The sequence below is a fragment of the Camelus ferus genome, chromosome 24 (assembly GCF_009834535.1).
Source record: "Camelus ferus isolate YT-003-E chromosome 24, BCGSAC_Cfer_1.0, whole genome shotgun sequence".
Taxonomy (NCBI): Eukaryota; Metazoa; Chordata; class Mammalia; order Artiodactyla; family Camelidae; genus Camelus; species Camelus ferus.
Genome location: NC_045719.1, coordinates 21,107,377 through 21,114,429, shown reverse-complemented (window position 1 = coordinate 21,114,429; position 7,053 = coordinate 21,107,377). Strand labels below are relative to the sequence as shown.

The following is a 7,053-nucleotide window of genomic DNA, read 5'->3' as shown; positions in this document are numbered from 1 at the left end:
CTGGAGAGTGTGAGGACGGGAATTGGTTATGAACTGGTAGGAGTAGAGCATAGGAAGAGGGAATCCTTGCTAAAACCTAGACTCCTACCCACATCCAGCTTCTTTAGGGTTAATCATCATATTTAACATTTCCTTTACCTCCACGTGGTACCTGGCAGATGATCTGAGCAGAATAAACACTCGGTAAATGAAAGGATCGAATCAAACAAGACTTAAATAATTTCTGCATTAACAGTTCCTTTGCAGGCTTTTCAAATGTAAACAAATTAAATAAAATAAGAATGAATTCAGGAAACTTGGTGAATTTAATCCAAGTGGAATTTGAGAACGGATTAATTGTTAATGTAGGTAATTTGGGTAAAGTAAATACAATAGAGTTTGAGAATGGATTGATTTTAGGACATGTTAAAGGTTCATTCTACCTATTTCCAAGGAAACTGCCCTTGGAACAATCTTATTCCCACTGGGGTGGGGAAGGTTTAGGACAAACCTAAAGTATCTGGACCAAATAGCACAGTGGGCTCATCCTTTGATTCCTCCCTTTTCCAATCATATTTGTTCTTATCCTTCAGGTTAAGATGAACATCAAGGTCAGTGTTAGAACTTAAACAATGAATAAATAAAAAAAAATAGATTGTTCATAGAATATCTAAAAGTATTTATTTATCATGAGAAGTACAACACCAGATATAGGAATCCAAGGAAAAGGATTATGGGTAAAATATAATCAACTTTTAGGGTCATGTGGCAATGCTATATATACATCTTTTCTCAATCTATTCCATTTTGTACTTGCCAGTTTAATGAGCTCTGGTGATGTGTGGTCCCCAGTACAGTTACCCTCACCATCTCCTCAATTTAGAGTTCTCAGTAAAATATTCTAATATTGATCTAGTTAAGGAAAAAGACCATATTAACATGAGCCTCCAGGAAAAGTTCTGGAACTTTTTTTTTTTTAAATTTTGCTTACAAAATGCTAGTAACTACTTTATCTACTAAGAAAGGGTGAAAGATAACATAACACAATTCTTCAAGGACATCTCTGCAATGGTAACAAAATTCTCTCCCGTAGCCAATGTGTCTTTTTTCTAAGAACTTAAACTTATAAATCAAGGATATAAGATTAATACAGATGTTACTTATTTTAACGTATAAACCTGAAATTTCATTCTTAAGCACCAAAAGGCTCAAAATTATGATTTTGAGTAAAAATGGCAGAAGTTGCCCCAATCACCCAAATTTTCATCTTGAAAACTGTATCTCATTAAAAAATCATAGAAAAACAGTTTATAGTATATTTTGTTAGCCTGTAATTTTCCTTTTAAAGGAACCAACAACACTTATTCTCTCAATTAAGTCTTCACCCAGGAAATATTGAGAACAAAAATAAGCACTAGTAAAATTGAAGAACTTAGTGATCAACCTAACTCCCACTAAAGTAGTCGTTACAGGTCTGTGTTGAGTGTCTTTGACGTCACCAAAAGTCTCAAATCAACATGACAACGCAGAAATGGGAAAGAGGAGTTAATAAACTGTTGAGTGTTAAAAGAAAGGTGTCTATAGGTTGAAAAAAGGAGATACTTCAAGTAGATGGTAGGACACTGGTAATTGATTTCAAAACTCAGCTCTTATGAAGATAACAAAGCACAGAGTGTTCAGGTCCAGTCAGAATAGCTGGAGTGCAGGACTGGAGGGTCCTGACCCTCTCTGGTCTCCTTGGGTGAAACAAAATAGACATGCATTTCAATCTAGAGCATTCTTGGTGTCTCTGGCGCCCAGCCAGGAGCTGGGCAAAGAAAGTTTTAGAGTAATTTCTTGTCTTATCACATTCTTGGATAAACAAAAGGGAGTTTCCTATGAGCAGGAAGCCTCAACAGGGGGCTTCAAATACTTGCAGAAGCATTTGGCAGGACATTTGGTTTCTGCAGGACATGCCAAGGGAGATACTGATGAGAATTCTCAGTAATGCAGCCCCAGAAGGAAGACCTGTTCTGGAGAGGGATGTTTCCTCCGGGTTTTTAGTAATCTGGATGAAATATTTCTTAAATTGCTTATTTTTTTCTCTCCAAAAATGGCTTTTTAGACTCACCCAAGAAAGGTGCAAAGGACTGGTTAGTAATTAAATCTTCATGCATTTATGGTACTTTTTAAATAATGCAATAAGTCTGCTTTCTCATGACGTAAAATCTATTAGCTTTATAAGATTGCTTTCATTTGGAGATGATAATTTTTCTGTTTTCAGTATTAAAACACTCCGTATTTTATGAAAAAAAAAGAACTACAATGAGAATAAGTTTAGAAGTACCTTTGAGGTATAAAGCAATTTTTCAGAATATTTTCACACATACTCACAAAAATAGTACTTCCAACAATGAAGAAGGGAATTTTTCCCCCTTCTTTTTCTAGAATTTTAAGGAAGACATCATGGAGAATGTGTTTTTTGTTTGTTTGTTTGATTGATTGATTGATTGTTTTTTAAGCTCAATCCTAAAGAAAGGAGGCAAGTAGCTAGAAGTGAAGGAGAAGGCTGTTCCAGGTAGCAGTGCCCTGCTGAGTGAAGGTAGAGAAGAGGTCTGCATGTTTGGCAAATAGTGAATATTCCAGCTTGTTCTAACAGAGAGTTTTAGGAGGAAAGAAATGGGAAATAACATGGAAAGATTAGATAATGCCAAACCCTGGATGACTCTGAATGTCAGGACAAGGATTCTCCACTTTATTGTAATAAAAGCAGATGGCATTTCTTGAGTGCAGACCTATAAAAACAAAACTGGCAAAGAAAGAGAAAGGGGACTTCATTCTTCCTTTCTTTTCTTTTCTTTGCATAAAGGTCTCTAATGTCACACAGATACGGTGACACTGGTTCAGGGGAAGAGCTTTGAATCTTGCTTAGAGAGGCAGTTTCATCTTCTTACAATTTTGGCATGAATTGAGTTGATTTCTAGAGGGTTCCCAACAACAAAGAAAGTACCAGAATGGGATGAGCAAAAATAGGTTCTTAAGGACTACTGTGCTGCCACTAAAACAAAGTAAGACCATTTGATAAAGAGTTTCATTTCAGAGATAATCCACTTTGGAATTAAGTCATATAAATTGTAACCCCCTCCTGCTTCAAACTGCCCTCAGCCTAGGATGTGTCCTTATTAACACCACCCGCGTCTGCTTTCTATCCCTTACCTTTGTTAGATGGGTCCAAAATTTATGACTCCAAATTTTGCTGGCTCCTTCTTGCGGCAATAAAAGGAAATTAGCCCCTGGTGATGCCAAGTATTGGGGAACATCATTCAGTTCAGCCTGAGAAATCACAACAGGTCACTATTTTGTCACTAAAATCCATTTGGGGAGAAACGTTTCTATCCACTCATCTTTTAGCTTTTTCAGGTTTGAATATGTGAAGCTTTCAATTATGATTCATACCAGAAGTGGGATTTTTTGGAACATCCCCAAGCCCCTCAAACTGGTTCCCTTCTCACCCTCTCCCATTACCTCCTTCCCTACTGAGATTAAGGGATGTATAAAATACAACCTGTTACTGCCAAGAGGGATCACTGCTATACATTATCACTCACAGCTCATTAACCTCGAAGCCCTGCTAACTAAGAAAATCCTCTCTAATGAGGTTTCCCTTGACTGCACTAAAGAACAAAAGGTCTAAAAGTTTTCCCTATTACCAGTGTTCCTCAAATTATTGCACTGTAATTAAAATGTAACTTTGAAGCCAAAGAAGAAAAAAAAAAGTTTAAATTTTTTTAAAACTCTAAAAAGACCTTGTTAAAAAAAAAAAAAAAAAAAAAAAAAAAACGTCTTCTTTGTCCTTTGGTAGCAACTAAACCATAGGGAACCATTCAGTTTGGGGGAGATAATTTTTCTCAGTACACCTGGATCCTATCTGCATCACTCAAGAGAGGTAGGCATTGGCCCATATCATTCAGATAGAAATGCTTTTGTAATATAAAAGGTAAAAGTAAATTTCTCACCTCAGTGTTCTAAGTAGACTCCTGCTTTTGGTCAAATAATCCCCTAGATAATAACACAAGTCGACTATCCTTGACAGAGAGATACTTAGAATCTAGAACTGAGAGTGGTAAATTGACGGGTCCCAATGTATTTCTGATTCAGAGCCCCAGAGTTAGGGTTATCTGTATGGTTGTATCACCAGAATCTTAAAAGAGTAGAGATGTAGCTAAAACAAACAGAAGGGGCTGTGCTCCCAGGAGACGTTTATAATCTGGTGAGGTAGCTAGAATTAAACATCCTCACCTCTGAGCTTTGAGTTTTTAAAAGCCCAAAACGCAAATAATAATTACCTCTTTTAGCTTCCTTGGAAGCCTGATTTATGTGTGTAGCGTATCCTCAGGGGAACAGAGTAAAGAGTTAGGGACTCAGTCTGGAAAATGAAGGCTGAGAGGGGAATAAAACTGCTGCTTCTAAAATGGTGAAGGGACCAGCTTGAGGGAATACAACCTTGACCACTGAATCCTGGAAGACTAATTAACAAGCTGAGATTCTCTTGAAACTCAAACAATTTAAACTTTAAACATTAAAGATAAGTCTTACTCCCTTACACAAAGGGAGAGTAAACACATGGCACTCATTAAAATCCTTGCAATTTGAAAAGAAAGAAAACTTCCAAATTTGAATCCTACTCTCCTAACAAGGTTCTGAAGGATATTAAAATATTTAGGACACATCCCTGATCTTAGCATGCAGGTCAAGAAGAATAACCAATGGACCATCTTATGGTGCAAGGAGAAAATTCTGTGTTATAAACAATGCTGGATATATTCCTGGTAGTGTTAGCCATGTTTCCCTTGGAACTGCCGAAATGATCTGTTACGACTTAATGCTAAAGCAATACACTGAGAGATGTCTTCACTGTGTACTCATGAGGGAAAAAGGTGAAAAATCAAAAAGGCAGAAGCCATGCCACATGATCACTTATACCACTGGCTTCGTACACACAAGTTCTTTAATTAAAAAAAATTTTTTTGAAATACAAACAGGTAATGAAACTTGAAAGACATACATCCCTACTGTCAAAGAGCTTATGATTTTTTGCACTTTGTGAAAAGCAAGTGGACTGTGAACACCAAAACCTCCATTCTAGACCTATTTTATTAAGACAAGAAACTGACTTGACCACACTGGGCTAAAATTTCTCCATGCTGTATTGGAGGTGATAATCCCCATCTTCCCATAGCACCAGACAATTTAAAAATCTAAATATAATTAACTATAATTAATATATACATAATTCAACAGAGTTTTTAAAAAATGCTGTTGATGTAAAACAGACAGAAATTTAAAAAAAAAACAATGATAATAAACACTATGGAAGTACTTTAAAAATTAAAAGATACTCTACAAATACTATATAAATGCAAAATACACCTGTTAGTGACATTATTATGGTATTTTGGAAATTCTCCCTTTGCTCTACTTCTGGGGGCATTTCATTAAAAGACAAAAGAAAACAAAACCACAACAGACACAAAGACTTTGCATGCCATTCCTATATTATTAACAACTTGATCAAATGCTTAGGGCTAATTCAGTCTTGGGATTCTAGAAACCATGACTACCTGAAGCCTACCATGGAGAAATGCAAAGTTTATGAAAATACAAATCTCTCTTTAGTCAGAATGAATAGAATAACTTGTTAGGCACGATAGCTTCAGAGCTGCCATTGTGTCTTCAAAGCCCTGGTGCATGAGGTGACTAGGAGGGACTTGATGAGACGAAGTTTCTCCATCAGGAACAAAAATTGCCTTCTCCAAGCCCAGGATGGAGCGATTCTGTAATGGCGATCATGGTTCCTGCCCTCGAGCTGTTTTTAATTTTCTATAGAAACAACCAACCAGCCCAAAATAATTCGAATCCAATATAAGGAAGTGTGCAGTTGAGACCTGGTCTTTGCAGAATGCATTTTAAGGAGTTAGAAAGGCAGACATTATGAGCTTTAATAATTTGTGATAGAGTGAGATGACCTCTAGATATTTATATTTCCCACCCTTCATTTTCCCCTCTGTAGTGAGCTGTGGCAGGACCAGATGGACAGCCGGGCTCTTCCCCAGCCCCCTTGCATGCAGGGGTAGCCACGTGACTAGGAGAGGCATGGAGGCATGCCTTCTTCCCCAGTCTCTCAGGCCCACCACTAACTGGTATTCAGCACAGACCCTGCAGGTCAATAAGGGAAGGTGGAGACAAGAGGTTACAAGAATCTTATGCCTCTGGATCACAGTCCAGAGGAAAGCCTGCAGGCAAGGACACCTGCACCCGTTGGTCTCCTAAGAGATCATCTTGCGGGAAGGGAATAGCTCAGTGGTAGAGTGCATGCCTAGGATGCATGAGGTCCTGGGTTCAATCCCCAGTACTGCCATTAAAAAAAAGAAAGAAAAGAAAAGACAAGAGATTACCTTTCAATGTCTTAGACTAGCATACCTGGAGGTTTATTTGTAGAGTAGCTAGATTCCCCTAACTAATGCATTGGTCATTAAACACAAAATAAATTGGAAGTCATTGTTCATTAGACAGAATTCCCAAAAGAAATTCTTCCAAAACATTAATTTTCACAGAACAACAAAATATGAACTAATTTACCAAAATTGATAGTTTGAGAGAACTGTGTCTCCCATAAAATGAAGGTTTAGCTACAGGGATTACAATGATTCAGACAGAAAGGAAGGAATGGGAGGTCCAACCTAGGATTTAATTACTTTAGCAACCTTTGAGTAGCTTGTAAGATAGAAAATTCTCAGCACGAGGGCCCTTGTTGTGGGTACCAGCTCAGCCTCCCTCTGAAGCGAGACTGCAGGGCCCTCTGAAAGTATCCTGAGTCCTGAAGAGAAGGGTGAGACAGTCTCTGAATGAAAAGCTTAGGGCAAGATCTAATGCAGAAAAGCATGTGTGATAAAGGTCCTGCCCTCGAGGAATGTAGAAAAAGACCAAAAAAACAGCAAAGCACAAAATCAGAATGAAATATGATACAATTTTGGAGGAAAGAGGTGGGGGGGGAAGTTGTTTTTCTTGGAGGCTGTTTTTCCAAGACAAAGAGGG

General features: G+C 37.7%; 1 non-coding gene across 1 annotated transcript; it reads left to right on the top strand.

Moving 5' to 3' along the window:
* The first annotated feature begins 6,306 nt into the window (after positions 1–6,306).
* TRNAP-AGG lies at positions 6,307–6,376 on the top strand. The gene has a single exon. It is a non-coding gene; the product is annotated as a tRNA-Pro (tRNA).
* Positions 6,377–7,053: the final 677 nt, after the last annotated feature.